At 44.1% G+C, this 18,713-nt stretch overlaps 1 protein-coding gene across 2 annotated transcripts in view; it reads right to left on the bottom strand.

The window, feature by feature from the left end:
* The window catches only part of DAB1 (Dab, reelin signal transducer, homolog 1 (Drosophila)), a 393,749-nt gene that overhangs the window by 270,869 nt on the left and 104,167 nt on the right, over window positions 1–18,713 (bottom strand). The window contains exons 1-2 of one of the 2 annotated variants that reach the window (XM_012639390.1): window positions 10,059–10,142; window positions 9,293–9,759 (exon numbers count right to left, since the gene is read on the bottom strand). The exons of the other annotated variant lie outside the window; for it this stretch is intronic. The gene's annotated coding sequence lies outside the window, so the exon portion shown is untranslated. Of the gene's footprint in view, window positions 1–9,292; window positions 9,760–10,058; window positions 10,143–18,713 lie in introns of those variants that run through there. 2 annotated transcript variants of the gene reach the window in all.

Raw genomic sequence — 18,713 nt, 5'->3', positions numbered from 1 at the left:
TTATTCCAGAAAGGAAGGAAGTGCTCAAAACAAACAAAAAATCATGAGAGAATGTCATGAAGGACACAGAAGCCATCATGACAGAGGTCCTACTGGCCTAATCAGGAACAATTTAAAAACACCAGTATAATTAAGGATGGTCATGAATAATAAACCATTGAAAACACAGGAATCCATGACTCCACACTGATTACAGGCAGACGGACAGGAAAAGAAGGGAAGGCTGTCCGGCTCACAGCAGAACAGGTGCGCACTGGCGAATGCTGAGCGAGGGCTGGAGTTATAAAATCCACATTTTGCAGCAGCCACCAGAGTACGACTGATGAGGCAAGAATCACCAGCCAACGCTAAGCCCAGGGAAAATTTCTTATGAGGAGCAGGATATCTTCAGGTCTCAAACTGTCTTCCCGCTTACTGTCAGTTCCAAGGGAAACTTTGTAATCATACAGTGGAGAAATTGTACAATACCTCCATTGGGTTATCGAAATTAGCATCAACAAAGAGGGGCAGATGGGCAGCATGTGATAGCCTGAGAAGAACACAGCATCGCTCTGCAGTATTATGTAGTGTTCTGGCCAGGGATCGAATAAGATTAGGCATTTAAAATGGGGGAGGGGGGCGCTGTATTCTTTGAAAATGTAATAAAAGACAAAGGCTGTGGAAATATTTTAGATGAAAAGAAATTAAAAAGATATAACACCTAAATCCTATACACACACACACACACACACACACACACAGAGAAAAGACATGTTACAAAGGAAATTATTGGGCCAATTGACAAATCTGAACATGAATGGTAAATTAGGTAAAAATAGTGTGTTATTGTTAAATTTATTTAACTTGAAAACTTTCTTGTGGTTATATAAGAGAATATATCTGTTTTTAGGAAACATACACAAATATTTAGGAGTAAAGGGATAAGATTGGTGTACCATGCATTCAAATGATTCAGAAAAAAATCATATGTATATGTACATGCATGCATATATGTGTAAGTATATATATGTATAAATGAGAAAACACAAATGATGAATCAAATGGGATAAAACATTAGCAACAGGTGATTATAAGTAAAGGACATAGGTGTTCTTTGCATATTCTTATTCCTATACTTTTTCCTGTAATTTTGAGATTATTTCCAAATACATTTTTTAAAAGAAAGCCAGACTCAGACCCTAGCACACAGAAGTATGCAACTAAGTCAATTCTGGCCTCACCTTTCTTCTAAGTTCAGGCCCATTCCAGCTCCCTATACAGCATGCTTTCTAATTCCCAAGGCTAGCTGAGTTTAAAATTAGTTTATGGCTGTCAGTTCTGATTACAGACTCCAGCTCTACCCCTGTATCTGCTCCGACTGCCTGACTTGGCAGAAGTCTCTGGACTAAGGTTGTGTGGAGCGGGTCTTTTTTTCCTGAGCTTTGAACTTTCTCTCTAGACTATACTCTACGCCCCTCAGATGTTCCATCCCTCTGCCTCCCGGACCACTGCAGGCTCCTTCAATACTCAGCCCAAGCAGGTAGGCCTTTTGGAGATTATCTTCCTGTCCACTCCTGGGACTATGTCATTAACCCTCAATGGTTTTTTTGTTGTTGTTTAATATGTCAAGGGCTATCTGATCTGATCCAGACAATTTGGAAAAGGCCTAAAATTCCCCCATTCTGCACATTTGTTTTTTTTCAGGTACTAGAAAACAGGAAATGGTGAAGCTTTGCTGGAACACAATGGCAGCATTTCTCAAAAGCTACTGTGGGGGTGAGAGGTAACACTGTAAAAGCTCTTGGCGGAATGAATGATATTCAGAGATTCTACTCTCTACTAATAAAGGACCACCATCCTCACAGCAAATGTAGAGCCATCACCTGCTTTGAACAAACCCTTGAAGAAATATATTACTAATACATTGATTGAATGTATCCTTGGCTTTAAAACTTTGAAGGCCACAAAACTGATAGATTTACAACCTCAAGGCTCTCTTGCCATAAACATAGTAAGAAAGGGGAGAAAAATCACAAAGATGGGTGATATCTCTTGGCCTAAGACCTCATCTTCATTATGTTGCATTATTGATGCATTCATCCCACATTATGGAAAAAAAAAATAATTCCAAATAGGTTACAGAAAGCCTTACAGAAATCCATTCCCTATAATAGGATAAACTAAATGAAAAAACTGGAGCAAAAAGATACAATGGATTGGAAATGAAGATGAAGGCAGAAGCCATGATAGGACACCAAAAAAAAAAAAAAAACTATACAATTGTCGAAGACAGGAAGTAAGTTTGTCTATGAGATTCCTAGAGGCCAAAGCAACAAGGGAAATATGATCAGTTACAGTTTCACAAAGTCTATACTCACATTTTTTTCCCCTTTGGATCAGAAGTGGAGAAGAACAAGTATCTATAGGCCTTCATAAAATCACCACTGTGTAGTGTCACAGATGTTAACAGAAACAATATCTCTACAAAATTCCAACAGAGAATGGACAATGTCTCTTAATGTATGCTGAGATCATAAAACTAACACTGAAAGCTCAATACTAGTAGTAATAATTTCAAATAGAGTCAAAACAATGTGGCCCAAATCCATTTACATTGTTTATAAACAATGCATGTTTTCTTTAACTTGCAAGAAAATGTGGGTTGGTGGTTTGATTTTTCTAGAGTAAAATCCAGAATTAAACAAATAATTTCATCTGTTTATCAGATTTTACTCATCTGTAAAATGGGATCATAATGGGATAATCTCATGATTTTTAAAATGTGAAAGTATTTTTGGAAAAAATAAAATGTTATATTCCAGAAGGAGGCACACTTATTATTCAGATATCAGTCAACCGGCAGCAAGGCGATAATGGTAGGAACAAAATGTGTTTCTTTAATCAAACTCAAAGCTAACAAAAGTCAGAAGTAGGTTTTAGCAATATTAAAGGAATTTATGTGACAGAAACATGGCATACTTAGGAACATTTCATTTAACTAATGGATCACACGGTTTCATTAAGTATTTATAGCACCATGAAAATTTATTACATAAACTCTTAGGGTACCAGAAAAAAACAAATGTATAAACCTAAAATAATTCCATTAGTGTTTTGAATACTTGGAGCCCCAGTTCCACTCAACCTTCTAAAATCCTCACCTCTACTTCTACAAAAGTCTGCCAGTCGGATGCAGAATCTAAAGCAGCGAGCTGTCCAAGGGCGGGGATGGAATTCTGCCTGACTGCACCGTAGGCTGCTGCCTACGTAAGTGGAGGCACTTAAGCTATTTAACCACTCCAAGCCTCAATTTCTTCATCTGTAGAATGGACATACCTTTCTATCTTGCTGGGTTTAGGGGAGACCAAAATGAACAAAGCTATATAAAACGTCACAGCTGCTTGTCAGCTCATACCCCCTCCCACCTCCGCTTCCCTCCTCACACCCCTACCCAGTATCCCACAGCACAGCTGTGTGCCTGTTTCCCCAGCTGGGCCTTACCCTACCCCGACCCTGAGCAGGAATGCGCCCCATCCACCTTTGCCTCCCACCCGCCTCCTACACAGGTTCTGACGCATTGTATCACTGGCAACGAATATTTAAGTAAGGAAGCAAATTCACTGATTCATTGAACAAGTGGTTATTAAATACCTATTCTCTGGTGGACCACTGTTCCAGATGCTCAGAAAGAGACAGATACGGTACAGTCCCAACCTCAAGAAGCTGAAATTGTTGAGGGGACACCAAAAATAGGACAGTTATTGCACATGTGATAAAAGTTGGTAGGACAGAAATCACAGGATTCTTCAGGGATGCAGAAGGTAGGTACCTACCTCGACCTGGGGCCAAATGCTAGTGGGTGGGGTGAGGTGAAGTTAACAACGGGGATGACGGGAAGATTCTTAGAAGAGGAGATCCTTACACCGAGTTCTGGAAGACTAGCCAATGTCAGTTGCATTAAGGGGAAAAGCTGTGGATGACAGCATCGAAGAGAGAGAAGACATAGCCAATCCTGGGAACTCAAACAGCTCATCATGGCTGGGGAATAACACGCAGATGGAGGCAGAGGCCAGACTGTGGGGGGCCTTTGGGCCCTGCTGGTCAGGAGCTTGAAAGGGATCCTATAGGCCCAGGGGCCATGCCACCCAGCCAGGGCCCATGAACATCCACTGGGGTGAGGAAATCAAACTCTGCCATATCTGTCACTATTTTTATCAAAAAAACCCAAAAAACAAAAAACAAAAAAGAACAGGGAATAGTTTATTCCCTTAACATGCAGATTAACAGTAACACATGTATATAAATTTAAATACAAAAATTCATACACCAGTGCAGACCTCAAAAATTATTCACTAATGCAGGCTTACTACTCGCAGGTGACAGGGGGCTACCACAGTGGCATAACGGGGGAGCAATTGATGTGGTTTAGGATCTTTCGAGATGGTGCTAGCCCAGAAGTCACCCAGGGAACAGAGGCCAAGTGGCAGACGCCTGCATTAATGGAGTTACTAAGTTTAAAAGCTCATGCGCTTTGATTTTCCTTTCCAAAGAGGTCCCGAATAAATGAATATTCAGAAAAGAGCAAAAAGCAAACATCCCAACTCCTTCAGAACATAGCCATTAAACCACAGGTTCTGTCAATCAAAGCAGTGCAACACACACTTCTACACACCAACTCTGCGCAAGGCAGACCCCGCGGATGTCGGAGGGGCTGAAAGGGATGAACCAAGGCTTGGCCTCTGCTGCAGGCTCCCAGGGCAGGGTCTGGCCTCAGGTGGCCATCAGACCTGTTGCCCAACACGCCAATCCTAAAGGGGCACCTCCCTCATCGGCTGTTTTAGCCACAATTCTGTTCCTCACTTTAACCTTACTCCTGGCTGGCCAGAGGCAGCGGTGGGTACCCTGCGTTTATTTGCTCTTCCAGGCTGAACACCCTCTGCTACCATCCCTGTTCCCTCCACCCCGTGTTTGAGTAATGCGAACTATTGCTATTCCCTGGGGTCTTGCAGGAAGAAAAGACAAGTATTTAATGAGGCCCTCCCTGTGAAGGGGATTTTAAATAAACAAATGCTGCATCTGGCAGCTTCACCTGCTGATTTACCTAAAATATATACCGCCATTATTTACTCTCTTCCACAAGCTGCATTTCATTATCTTCAAAGTTGACAATGGGAAGAACAAACAAGCCAGCACCTGTAAGTAGCAAGCCTGGTGAGTGTGCAACAGATGTCCCCAATGTGCCTATCTTCCAGGGTGGCCCTGGGCAGGGACTCATCCTGAAGCTGTCCACATTCCATACAGGAGCCCTACCCATCAGCCCCACTCAAGGTCACTGCCAATAGACGCCACCTTCTCCCCTCCTGGAGAACAGAGAGACGGCATGCTTTCTCCCATCACTGACATCCTATTTTTCTTCTCTCTCCTCAAACATCAAATTTTTACCACCTTCCTTTTGCAAAAAAAAAAAAAAAAAAGGCCATCATCTTCCTTCAGTCCAATTGCTAGTCCAATCTCAATTACTGTAAAATGGGATACAGGGAGGGCTCAAATTTTCTCCACAAAAGGATCTGCACTTGATGGGAAGCAACCCAATTTCCACAATTATCTCCCTGACAAAAAGCATATGCAACAGCAAAAACCGGGAGGCCGTGCTTCCCTGAGGCCAGAAGTGAGAATGGATGCTCCGACAAAGGATGTCTTTTTTGTTGTTGTTTCCCGATTTGTGAATGCATTTATTCAAACCACCTCACAAAAACATACAAATTCAATCACACTTGGAAAATAATGAGCAAATTAGCAACAGGGAAAGCCATTTCCTCTCTGAAAATTCTGCTGTCTCACCCAGCAAACCCCCAGGAATCTCACCTCGAGCTCCCCTCCATGGGGAAGCCCCCCGTGACCACTGCCGGCACTGCGCGTTTGCACCCCGAGCCTCTACTGATGAGCTAGACAGCGCGGCGCAGGACTCCCAGGCTTTGCGGTACATTGGCATCACCTGGGGAGCTGCCACCTGCCTTTGGGATTCTCATGTAACTGGTCTGAGGTGCAACCTGGGCACTGGGATGTTTCAAAGCTTCCCAGGTGATTCTAAAATGCAGCCACATTTGGGAAACACGGGGATAAAGGTTAAGAGAACTCGGGTGGGCCTCAGTGCCAGCAAGACCCTGCTCACTAGTCAGGAAGGGTGGGGCACCTCATTTAACTCCCCTGGGCCTGAATGTGCTCACAGCAAGATGCGAGGGCTCAGCATACACACCACACAGGAAGATGGTATTAAATGACATAATCTACACAAAATGTGTATCACACAGCAGCAAGTGCTGGGGGTAGGTAGAAAATGCCTGCCCCCTGTGTTTACACCATGATCACTGGGATATGATGTAGTTGACTGAGATAATAAAAATTTGGGCTTCTGAACTCATGAAATTTAGATGAGATTTGAGGTTTTTGAATTGGTAAGACCAGAGAGACCTTGGGATAGGTGAATGCAGTTTGCATGTAGGCTGGACGTGGGTCTTTGGGGCTGGAGGGCAGACGATGGTAGACAAACTGGTGACATCCACAGCCTCCTGAAGCCTGTGACATGCTGGGTCACATGGCAAAGGACCTGCGTGTGCTGCCTGCTCTGCCCGTCATCCCAGTCGAGTTCCAGCTGGCTGGACGTGGGGCAGGTCCCCTCCCCAGGGACCACGCACTGCCAGACCAGCAGCCACAGCCAGCCTGGCAGGAAGAGCTACGTCCAAATTGGATCTATAAGAAGATCTGCACATTTCCTCTTTTGAGAATTTGAACTTGTTAATACAGACTGTCCACTGACAAGGACCTGAAGTGGAAAGATACACAGGGAGACGCCAGGAGGCAGCAAGGCCACAGCTCAGCAGAAGTTACGAGTTAGCAGAAGTGAGGACTAGCAGAAGCCCTAGGTAGAGAAAAAATATACAGGGAGAGAGAGGGGGAGATCATTTTCAGTATTAGTACTAAGGAACTGAAGGTATCCAATGGCAGGGAGTAAACAAAATCCTGTGCGAGGGGAACATGATAACTTAGTCCTATGAGAGATCCGGGGTCCCTCCTGTTAGCAAGTCATACCCCAGTGTCCACAAGGCCAGGCCGTATGGCTACTCCTCCCTGCCCTACTGCTGTGCATGGCCTTACGATGCCACACTCCTCCTTACCGGGGAGGCCTGCAACAGTCTAAAGCTCACACTCCAGGACACATACCTACACCTGTCACCTGAACCCTTAAATATATCACTATTCATATCTTCTGGCCGGCAGAGAGGAAAAAATACGAGCATCACAGTCTCACACACTTGCCTTGGGATTTCAAATTGTGGCTTTCCCGCGTCCCAGATATGTGCCCTTCGGTAAGTCTCTCGAAGTCTTTGAGCCCCAATTCCTACCTCTGTAAAGCTGGGAAATTGGTGCCTTACCCATAATGGTTGCTGAGTAGAATAAATAAGGTAATATACGCAAATTGCCTAGTACTAAAGGAGGTATTCATCACATACTATTTGCCTTCCCTTCCCTCTATTTCGTTTGCATATAACTCTTTGGAAGGAAAAGGGAGACGTTTCTGATATTTATTTCCTATACTATATACCTATTCAATGTACATTTGTCAAAACGAATTAGGAAACAATTGCCAAAAATATCTGCTATGAGTTATGATATGTTAATTTAGCCTGGCCTTCAGGCTACAGTCCAGCGTATCTCCCCAAACTCATAGCTCTGTTCCTCATCCTGAGATACATGCTGCAGCCAGCCCAGGTTGGTCACAGACCCCAGAGCGCACGCTGGCCATCCAGTGCCACACCCCTACACCTATTCAAACTCAGCTCATCTTTAGAGGTCCCAGCAGGAAACAGACGACAAACTCGCATTAAAATTATTCCAGAAGACTTAATGAAGGGATTATTCACATCACAAGAGTAGGCTGGGGTGAAGGGAAACCCCAAAGGACAGTGCAGTATCCCAGGGATAGAACAGTAGAACTGGTACAGGAGGGAGGGGCTGCCACAACCAGGAGGGAACCCTGTAGAGAGAGATGGCTTAAAAGGAGCAGTGGCCCTCAGTGTAGGAAGCAGCAAGTCCAAGGCAAGCCAGCAGGGAGAGAGCTTACAGCAGGATCAGAAACAGACGTCACTCTTCTTTCCTCTCTTCAGCCTCCTGTTGGGACCCAGCATTGACTAATCCAAGTGGTCAAGGGGCCAGGAGGCCCACAGATGGACGATACATGGATGCAGTCCACACAGGACAGCTCAGAGCCAGGAGAGTTAGGGCAGAGATGGGCATAGCACGCCCTGGACAGGCAAGCAGAAGGTAGCCAAAGATCCACGTTAAGACCCTCCTCCTCCCTGAAGAATTTTCTGTCACAGCCTATATTCTCCAAAATTCCTAAAGAAGCACATGACTATATATCTCCTGTGACACAGCATAAAACAGAAGGAACAAAGAAAGGAAAACAGAATTACATTTATGAGAACCTACTAGGCACCGCATTCTGTGGCTAAGCATTGAACACTCTCCATCTTATTAAATCTTTGCAACCTGGGAAGGTCGGTAGTATTACTCCCATTTTGTAGCACTGAAAACTGAGGCACAGAACTGATGAAATCTCAAGTCTCAGGTCCCATTTCTAAAGTGAATCCAGATCTAGAACCCAAGTGTATCTGACTCCAAATATCACAATGTTTCCATAAAACCATCCTGTCTTGCATAAACTGTCATTTTTTTATCTATCTACATCTTGTCTCTGATGAGCCTGAAGGCCACCTGAGGGCACAGATGGTCTTCTATTTCTCTCGCATCTTCCTTTCCCTCCGTGCTCAGAAGATGCAAGAAAGCCCCACATATATATTAGCTGAATATATAAATTCGCAAAATCTTTGAAATCCCCACAATCCTATTTTTTCTCAGTTTAAAAATAGCCTGTTTTGCCAAACACTCAGAAACTTCTTTTCCCTCTTAGAACAGACTAATTTTTTTTTTTTTACACACATCTTATATTGGGATTCACAACTCATCACTCCCACAAGAAATACCCTGGGGCCCCTTGTCTATTCAGGCAAGCACTTGGTAAATTCGGAAAACAGTTTAGATTAATTTCTGCCTGCCACGTACGAGGATTCTGGGTAGCCTTTTCTTATGCAAAGTTTTAAAAGAAATATTATGCTCTTTTACTTAAGCATACCCGACATTTTTTAAAATGGACTCTTTGGATGAAGTATCACTGATAAGAAAAACAATAAAATGATTAATAATACAACTGTGGCAGCTCTATATATGTGACATCGTGTGTGTGCAAAATTACCTGGTGAGTATTTCTAAAAGCCCCCAAGTACCTCTCTGACATTTCATCCTTAAGTCCTTTTGCCTTCTCTGCAGGGTAGCAAAGGTGAGCTGGTGGATGCTCCAAGTGGAGTTGAGGCCTGAGGCCCAACAACAGCTTTCTCCACTCCACACTCACCTCCCATTTTCACTTGATGGGAAGACAGCAGGCCTTGTCAGAATACAGCCACAGTGAAGGGAAAGGATCTCACAGTTTTCTTAGGAGGGTCCCCTCAGGTCTCCCTTCATCTGTGTACTCATTTGATGTTTCCTGTCTAAGGACAACTGTCACGGTTTGCCCAGTACTTTCCCTTTTGCACTCTGATTTCATCTTCACGATAACGCAGGAGATAGATTCTGCTCTCCCCATTTTACCATGGGGTTGGAGAAGAGATGACCCAAGGGTTCTCAGCTTTCAAGTGTTGAAAATAGAACTAGAATCCATGCCTTCTGGACCCCAAGATCTTTTTTTTCCTTTTTTAGCGGGAAGGAGATAGTCTCACTCTGTCACCCTGGCTAGAGAGCAGTGGCATCGTCATAGCTCACTGCAACCTCCAACTCCTGGGCTTAGGTGATCCTCCTGCCTCAGCTCCAGCCGGGACTACAAGATTGGGTGTCACCACGCCCGGCTAATTTCTGTATTTTTTCGTAGAGACAGGGTGTTGCCCTTGCTCAGGTGGTTGTGAATCCCTGAGCTCCATCGATCCCCCCACTCTGCCTGGGCCTCCCAGAGTGCTAGGATTACAGGCATGAGCCACCACAAGATCATCTTTGTACCTTGTAAATACCACCTGACTCCTGGGTCTAGATTATGCTTCCTCAATTAGACTATCAGCTCTAAAGTTAAAATTAATACCACGGGGACGTGGGGGTGGGTGCGTAGGGGAGCAGGGAGGAGTGTGGGTACTGCCTCCCTGAATGACAGCGAGAGGCAAGATCTGTAGCCAGCAGGTGAAGAAGGTGAGTTGCCCACAACCTTCTCCACTCATCCCCAGGTGGTGAGACCACACCTCCTTCCCTATCTGCTGAATCTAGACCACACCTCCTGGAACACACCTGCTTCCCCATCTGCTGAATCTAGACACACCTCCCTCTCCTTCCCTGTCTGTCAATCTCTCCGGACCTTTGCCCAGCCACCTGAACCAAGACCTGTAGGGGCCACTAACCTGAATAATGAAGCCTTTTCCCACTCTGGAGCGAACTTCAACCTTTCTTTGCTCATTAACATTTACAGTCTAAATTAGAAGTATTCTTTAGGGATGAAAAGGTCAAAATAAAGATAACAGAATTAATACTAAATGACTTCCAAGAGCCAAACTAGTAAATTAATGACTCCAATTTTTTAATTGGGTTATCTCTAAAAACTGAGCCAGTCTTGATTAGGTGCCCATTAACTGGCATTTCCAGAAAGCAGCTAGCTAGTCCTGCAAAAAGTCATTCTCTCGACATTTTTGATTCTCTAGGTATTACCAGTTAATGTCTCTCCAAGGAGGAATGGATGTATGATCAGAAGCGGCATGAAAAGATCTCCTCCCTTCAGGAATTCCAACGGGAAGCACCCACAGAAAAATCACAGAGTTGAAAAAATGGGGATATCAAATACTTCTTTGAAAAATTTCATGAAAGCTATGAACCCTTTCCCCAAGCTGAAGTCAAGAACTTAAGATGTAAAGTGGGGATTTAAAAGAAAATTCAAAAGGGAGACATAAACCCAGTATACTTTAAAAGCACAATTTAAGAATTGTCAGTATGATGTGCAATGACTTTTCATCTTCTAACTTTTATCCCACCATTTTGGTGGCACATTGCCAAAAAAAAAAAAAAATCATCACAATAAAATAAGAAGTTGCTTCTAATAGTAATAGGATTGCACAGCTAGAAAGTATTTTCACATCTGTGTGACCAAATAAAATTCTCTCAGTACCCTTGGAAAAATATAAAATCAAAATCTTGGTCCACATTCTAAAGACTGAGCAATTAAGGTGCTGGGAAGGAAGGTAACTCAGCTAGAGCTCCAGTCCCAGTAAGTGGCTGTAACCAAGTTAAGATCAAAGTCTTCAGGCTTCTAGTCTGGGATTTTAAAGCTGGAAAGAACCTTGGATATCATCTGAACCAATGGCCTAGAGTCCTCATTTTGCAGACGAAGAACTGTGTCTTAGAGAGATAGAATGGTTTGCCCAAAGTCACCCAATGAGTAAATTGCATAGAACAATTAGCCAGGTCATCTGATTCCTAGTCCATTTCTGACACCACTGTAGTCCAATGAGCTTATCACATCAGTCATAAAAAGTACTTCCATATGATTTCATATTATTAGACAATTTCTAACTTCATTCACCTTTATAGGATTCCTGCTCCAAGAGTAAGATATTTTTAAATATTTCAGAAAGAACAAAAGAGACCTTTAAAAGAACTAAAGGCGAATAAGACTTTTTGCCCACACTGTAGAAGGAGCCCTTTGTTCAGAACATAATTTACCAAAACTCAGCTTCACAGAGAGGCATTCTAGAAAACATTTCCCTAGAATTTCAGGCACAGGCAAGAAAGAGCTCAGACACTTTTACACAGGGGAAATACCTCGGCATGCTAAAAGCAAACAAAAGCCAACAGCCTGGGCAAATTAATTCCTAATAAAGAGCACTACTCAGAGATAAAAGAAAATTATGTTAAATCCTACATCACCCATGCTGATCGTGCTGCAGAGAGAAGCTCCTGAACAGGCAGCTGTCCTAGGTCAGAGCCACCCCACAAAGAAGGAAGGGCAAAGTGCACAGCTGAGATCACTGTGACTTAGAGAGTTTCAGTGATCACCAGAGGGGTCTGGCAAAGGGCGATCACGTGGGGAGTGGCAGGTAAATGTTCTAGCACAAACACTGTCAGGGCAAGGGGCATTCACGCACAGACCCCCGCCACTCCTCACATGTCTATTTACTCAACCAACAAACAGCTTACTGCAGTGACTGTGGGCTGTTTGCCAGGCATTGTTCAGTTCCGCGAATGCAGCTTAGGTTCTAGTGAGGGTAGGTGGACAATAAACAAATAAATAAATCAGGTACACAGTAGGTAAGACGTTGGTGAGTGCTATGAAGAAAAATAAGGATGGACAGGGCTATAAGAAGTGCTGGAGAGAGGGACATTTTTAAAAGAGTAGTCAGGGAAGGCCACACTAAGATGACAATGGAGCAAAACTTTTTTTTTTTTTTTTTTTGAGACAGAGTCTCTTTTTCTTGCCTGGGGCAAGTGCCCTGGCGTCAGCCTAGCTCACAGCAACCTCAAACTCCTGGGCTCAAGCAATCCTACTGTCTCAGCCTCTCGAGTAGCTGGGACCACAGGCATGCGCCACCATGCCCGGCTAATTTTTTCTATATATTTTTAGTTGTCCAATTAATTTCTTTCTATTTTTACTAGAGACGGGGTCTCGCTCTTGCTCAGGCTGGTTTCGAACTCCTGAGCTCAGAACGATCCGCCCGCCTCGGCCTCCCAGAGTGCTAGGATTACAGGCGTGAGCCACCGCGCCCAGCCTGGAGCAAAACTTTTAAGAGGAAGGTGCATTCCATGCAGAGATGGGGAGTGGGGGGAAGAGCATTTCAGGCAGAGGGAACAGCAATCTCAAAACCCTGAGGCATAAACCAGCCAGGCATTTTCAAAGAACAGTAGGGATGCTCCTGTGAAACAGCGGGGAGAGGGAGAAAGACGGAAAGGATGGGGTCAACACAGGGGAGGCCACAGCCCAGGCCCTAGGGACAGACAGTATGGCAGAGTCCTCGCTCTTAAGGGGATCTCAGTCTAGCAATAAGCAGAAGGCTGGGTTTTTCAGAGCTGGCTTCACCGTCACTAGCCATGGGACCCTGGAAAAGGAAAACTTTGGTGAGGCTCCTCTTCCTCATTTGTTTAAAAATAAAAAAAAAATAATAATAATAATCTCCAACTAACCCTGCTCCCATCACTGTAGTGAGAGGACCTCAAAATGCTACCGTGTCATCTCTCTTATTCTGCAGAACCTCCACATCCATTTAATAGTTTCATCTCCACGACACAGATAAGAAACTCAGTCACAGAGTTAAAGTTCTTGCTCAAGACAATAAAGGTAGTAGCAGAACTTGGAATTGAACACAAGTCTTTGTGGCTCCAAAAGCCAACTGAGGTGAGATGCTTGTATGATGGCCCCAGGAAAAGATGGCTGTAAGTGACATGCAGTATGAGAAGGGCAACGTTGCTGCATGGTGGCTTTCTCTGTCCTAGTGATGTGGGGGGTGGGGACAGTTCCCTGTGGGGATGCACCCCAACCCAAGGGTGGCAAGAGTACACTTGTCCTACTTCTCCAGATGTCTCCACGGACCCAGTGCATTTGGATTCCTGAAGCCTGAGCACACTGAGAAACTGAGGCAGCCATCTGGGTCATCAAATTCCCCAGGTTAGAAAGTCAAGCTTTGTTGGGGAAAAAAATAGACACCAAACTCTCTGTAGCTTAGAATGACAGGGTTATTCCTTCTACTCCCCCTGAAAAGGCTTCCTGCCTCCAATCTGCCTGAAGGAGAGAAAAGAAAATCAGTTATGTTGATGAGCATGTATTTATGGCATTGGACCTTGCTCCCAATAAATGAATATTCAGTTTAACTCATCAGGAGAAGATAACACTTGCTAGATGCTTTACTCCCTGGAAGGTCCCACACCCTTTATCCCCAAGACAACCTATATCCAGGCAAAGGTCTCAACTCAAGCCAATTTCACTTAATAGTGACTGAGTTAGTGTTGCTGTCTACAGGAATGCATCTTTCTTCTCAATTTGACTGTAAAACAATGGCAGCAAACAGGATGGTGATGATGATAAAAATAATGAAGGCATGAGGTGAGGTTAGCCTTGAACTTAATTCCTGACTGTAAACTTGATGGTTTCTTGACCTCTCTGAGGCTGAATTCCTCATCTCTGAACTGTGAATACTAATGTTTATCTTGTAATATTAGTACTGGGGGGCGGGGCAGTACATAAATACCCTGCTCCACAGCTGTTCCTCTGTAACTGAGAGTTGTCATTCTCCATCAAAAGAAAGGTGAATAAGATTTACATGTCCCTGTTCCGTCCATGATCTTATTTAATCTCATGTCCCCAGCCCTTAACTTGGGGTCTTTCTCACTTCGTAGTTGCTCAAAAAATAAAATCTGGAACATCATACTATATAATAGCATTATATATAAAATGCACATACCTTAATTAAAAATTACTTTATTGTTAAAAATACAAAAAAATATCCAGAGCTAGAAGAGAGTTTAGAAATAATCTCAGTCTTTCATTTTACCACTGAGGCTCGAAGAGAGGACATATAATTTTATCTAAGCAAATGCCCTCTATAATAATTCAGAAACCTCTTCTTGATGATAAACCCAGCCAAAGGTAGTGTGGCATCACAAGCTAGATGCCACTAGGAACATGACCAGGGCACGGACTAACGCATCCCGGATCGGATGTAGTGGTTGGGATACCCAGAATCAGAGTCACGCGAAGGTTTTATTAAAACTCCATCTTACACTGGAGACTGCAGGAAAGTGCCCCGTGCCCTGAATGTAAACGGCCTCTATGCACACTGACTTCTTGCGCAGGGAAACGAAGGCCAGACTTCCCAGGGGTCTCATTTGCAGAAGTGGCTGGTGGGCAGCAGCGGGGCATGCAGACTCCAGCACCACTGCGTCCCACCTGTTCTCTGCTTGCTCATTGTCCCCGAGCTCCAGGGACACTTCCACACTCAGCCTAACCGATCAGGGAGGGACACATCTGCCAGGTTGAACTGCCCACTTTAACAAGGTCAGGGCCCACAGAGTCTCCCTCCGGATGGCACTCTCGCAAGGGCCCTGGGTGAGTCTGCGCACTTGCTCAGGAAGGTTTTGTGCATTTGTGTCTGTCGTTACCCAGGAGCAGATGGGGTGCTAAAATTAAGGATGCAGTGCCCCAGTTTTTAGGCACTTACTGTTTCTGTGGAAATGACGCTTAGGCTGAAAGCTAGAGAGCGTGGGGTGAAGCCAATTGGGAGTGAGGCCTCAAGGTATGGCAGGGAAATAACACAGTGTTGGGTCTGTGTCTGTCTAGCTGTGTCCACCTACCCTGCGTGGCTTCGAGCAAGCTGCAGCTTCCCTGAGCCCTCACCTGGTCCCCACAGTGGGATGGTCAGGCATCCCAGCTACTTCTTCCTTCACAGGCCCTTCCTCCATAAAATTGTTAGACATCACATTCTTTGAGTGTGTTGGTGTGATGATGAACATAATCAGCGGCCCTAAAAATTTGTTTCTTTCTGATTTTAAAAGAAATGAAAACACTTTTGTGAGACGCTAAAAATACTGTGGTACCCAAGGCACTGTGCCCACTGTGCCCAAGGGTTAAGTCTGCCCTGGTCTGAACCGCAGTTTCCTGAACTGAAAAGTGGAACCAATGGCACCTACCACTCAAGTTGTGAGGATCAGTAGTTTAATATGCAATTAATCTACCACCATGCCCGATATCCAGCAGATGCTCAATTGATGGTTGTCAATATTATATTATTATTCAGAAAATATAATTTAGCCATTACTAAAGACGGAATGTTTGTCCCCCCCAAAAATTCCTATGTTGAAATCTAATCGCCAACGTGATTGTATTTGGAAGTGGGGCCTTTGGGAGTGATGGGATTAGTGCCCTTATAAAAGCGAAGTCCCTCACCCCTTCAGCCAGGTAAGGTTACAGTGAGAAGGCGCCACCTAGGAATCAGGAAGTGGACCCTCAGACACCGACTCTGCCGGTGCCTTGATCTCGGAATTCCCAGCCTCCAGAACTGTGAGCAATTCCTGTTGTGTATAAACCGGCTCATCTATGGGATTCTGTTACAGCAGTCCAAAGGACCAAGACAGCCATTCTTCAGAGAAAACGGGATTGCGAGTCTTTGGAAGGGGAGGTAGAAGTTTGTTGTCTATGCAATCTACTCACTTATCAGCTCCTCAAAATATCCCAAAAGCTGTGAGAATATGACTGTTAACGCAATAGCTGCACATACTGAATAATGACAACGAGCTTAAAAGGAAACATTTTCCCAAAGAGAAATTTTATCAAAACTATCTTTGTTATTAATTTTTTAAATATCAAAATATTAGAGCATGTAAAAAAAAAAAAATCAGTGTCCAGGGCTCTGTCAGCTGCAGCAGAAGCTACAGCAGGCAGTTCTGGGCAAAGCATCTGACCCGGAGTCTCAGAGTCTCACATGTGACTGTGCAGACCTGGCTCAACTCCCACCAGAGGCTTGGCAGACGCTTGGTCCTCCAAGCCCCAGTTCCCTTTTCTGTAGCATGGAGATGCCAGTCCCTACTTACATCAGGGATGTGGTGAGGCTTCTAGGGTCTAATGAATGTTCACTACTCAATTTACCACTATCCCTTAAGGTATGAACAGAGAGAAGGAAGGACAGATGGACAGACAGACAGATGGAAGGAAGTAAGGGAAGGAGGGAGGGAAAGAATTAAGGAGAGAATGGATCCATGGTTAAATAGTTCTAAAAACACTTCTTAATATAATAGTCCCTGATCCCTTGAAAAATCATAATAGATATTAGCTTATTCACAACTTTGAAAGGTCCTTTGTTAAAGAAACCTGCTTTACATTTCTGACCAGGAATTCCATAATTCGTTTAAGCAAATTTTCCCCTGGCATAACTATAAATAGCTCATTTGATCTGGGAAAGGCCCACTGCCCTGGCTTCTTTCTGTCCTTTATGCTTCAGGGTCTTTGTCGTCCTGTTCTCTCTCTCGGTTCCTTCTCATCTTACAGGTTTCCACTCGAATGTCAAGTCTTTATATGGCTGTCCCAGGTCATGCGACCTAAAGTAGCCTCCCTGCATCCTCCCTACCAGTTACTCTCTATCGTTTCAAACTCTATTTTACAGTACTTATTTTATCTAAAATCTATTAATAATGCATTTAACTCATTCTCTAGCTTAACCCCTTGAGAGCAGGCAGTTTACCTGGCTTCTTCATCTCTATAGCCACTGCAATGAGAAGAGCATCATCAGAGAGCACACTTCAATAAAAACTGGCTGGATGGGCGGATGATTAGATGGGTAGGTGGGTGAACAGATGGTTGCCTAGATAGGAGGAAAGCTTAACTATTATATGATCTTTAAAAAACACCTTAAACCTTCTGGGAATAAGTTTTCCCATCTATGTTAGAAAACTTTAAACCTCTCACCATTGCTATTATAAGTACAGGTATAGCAGCTACAAACACATCATTTATTAAGTATCTCTACTACATGGCAAGGAACTTTTTCTGGTGTTACTTTAACTTAATCTTTAAAACAACTTCATGAGAGAACTATTACTATTCCAATTTAAAGATCAGAAAACTATAGGAAAAACGTTAAATCCCCTCTTAGTAAGTGATCAAGTCTACTGTCCAGTCCTAAGCCTGGGCTGTTTCTACATTACGAACCTCTAAGGCAGAACCTATAAGGCTCTGACTGTTGCAAAAGAAGTATGACTTCAAAGGAACAGGGGAGAGTAAACAGGTGAGGCATTTTGTACATAATTCAATTTACTATGTATTATTCTATGCCTAGAAAACAAGCAGCACTGCCTGAGTCAGTGGATTTTAAAAGAGACAAATCTTAGCTCTATACAAATGTCTTCTATTTTTTAATAAAATCATGTGCATTTTACTCACAGCACTTGTTCTAAATCATCCCTACACTTGACAGTCAGGCGCCATCCACCTTCCCCCTCGCACGAAGAGTTCATTTTCTCTTGGAGAGCAATTACCGGACAAATGCCAGGCTACAGAAGGTGTTTCTCCAGCAGCAGCATCTGTCTCCTTGGCAGGCTCCTCGGGCAATTTCACTGGCAGCACTAAAATGGCCAGGGGGTCAGTCAGAGCTCCGCTACCCAGGAGCTCTCAGGTGGCCTACAAGCCTCTGCTCCAGTGTCTCAAAAAGAAGAAACAGGCTTGGACCCACCGCCAAAGTTGAAGACTGGCCAAAGTGAACTTAGTTCAGTCAGAACCATTTGGGCCAATCCTAGTGTCTGTTGGGAGCCAAAAAAGTCCCATGATCCTCTTTGCTAAACCACTGATAGTGATGGCCACCCACATAAGAGCATGAGACACCCAGGTTTTGAGATAATAGGCAAACATACGCCATGGTAGGCAGCCTTGAAAATGGGCCCCAGTGGTCCCCGCTAGTGGTATTCAAGCCTGTGGTAATCCCCTCCCCCAGGGTGTGGGCTGGACCGAGTGACTCATTTCTAAAAAACAGAACATGGCAGGACAGCACTTGACAAATTAGGTTGTGGAAAGACTCCTTCTTGTTCTCTATCCCTTGCCCTTCCGTCTGCCTGCTCTGACGAAAGCCAGCTGCCATCCTTGCGAGCTGCCCTGTGGGGATGTCCACATGGCA

The sequence above is a fragment of the Propithecus coquereli genome, unplaced genomic scaffold, assembly GCF_000956105.1.
Source record: "Propithecus coquereli isolate 6110/MARCELLA unplaced genomic scaffold, Pcoq_1.0 Scaffold14, whole genome shotgun sequence".
In the NCBI taxonomy this organism is placed as follows: domain Eukaryota; kingdom Metazoa; phylum Chordata; class Mammalia; order Primates; family Indriidae; genus Propithecus; species Propithecus coquereli.
This window is presented reverse-complemented; position numbering and strand designations above follow the sequence as displayed.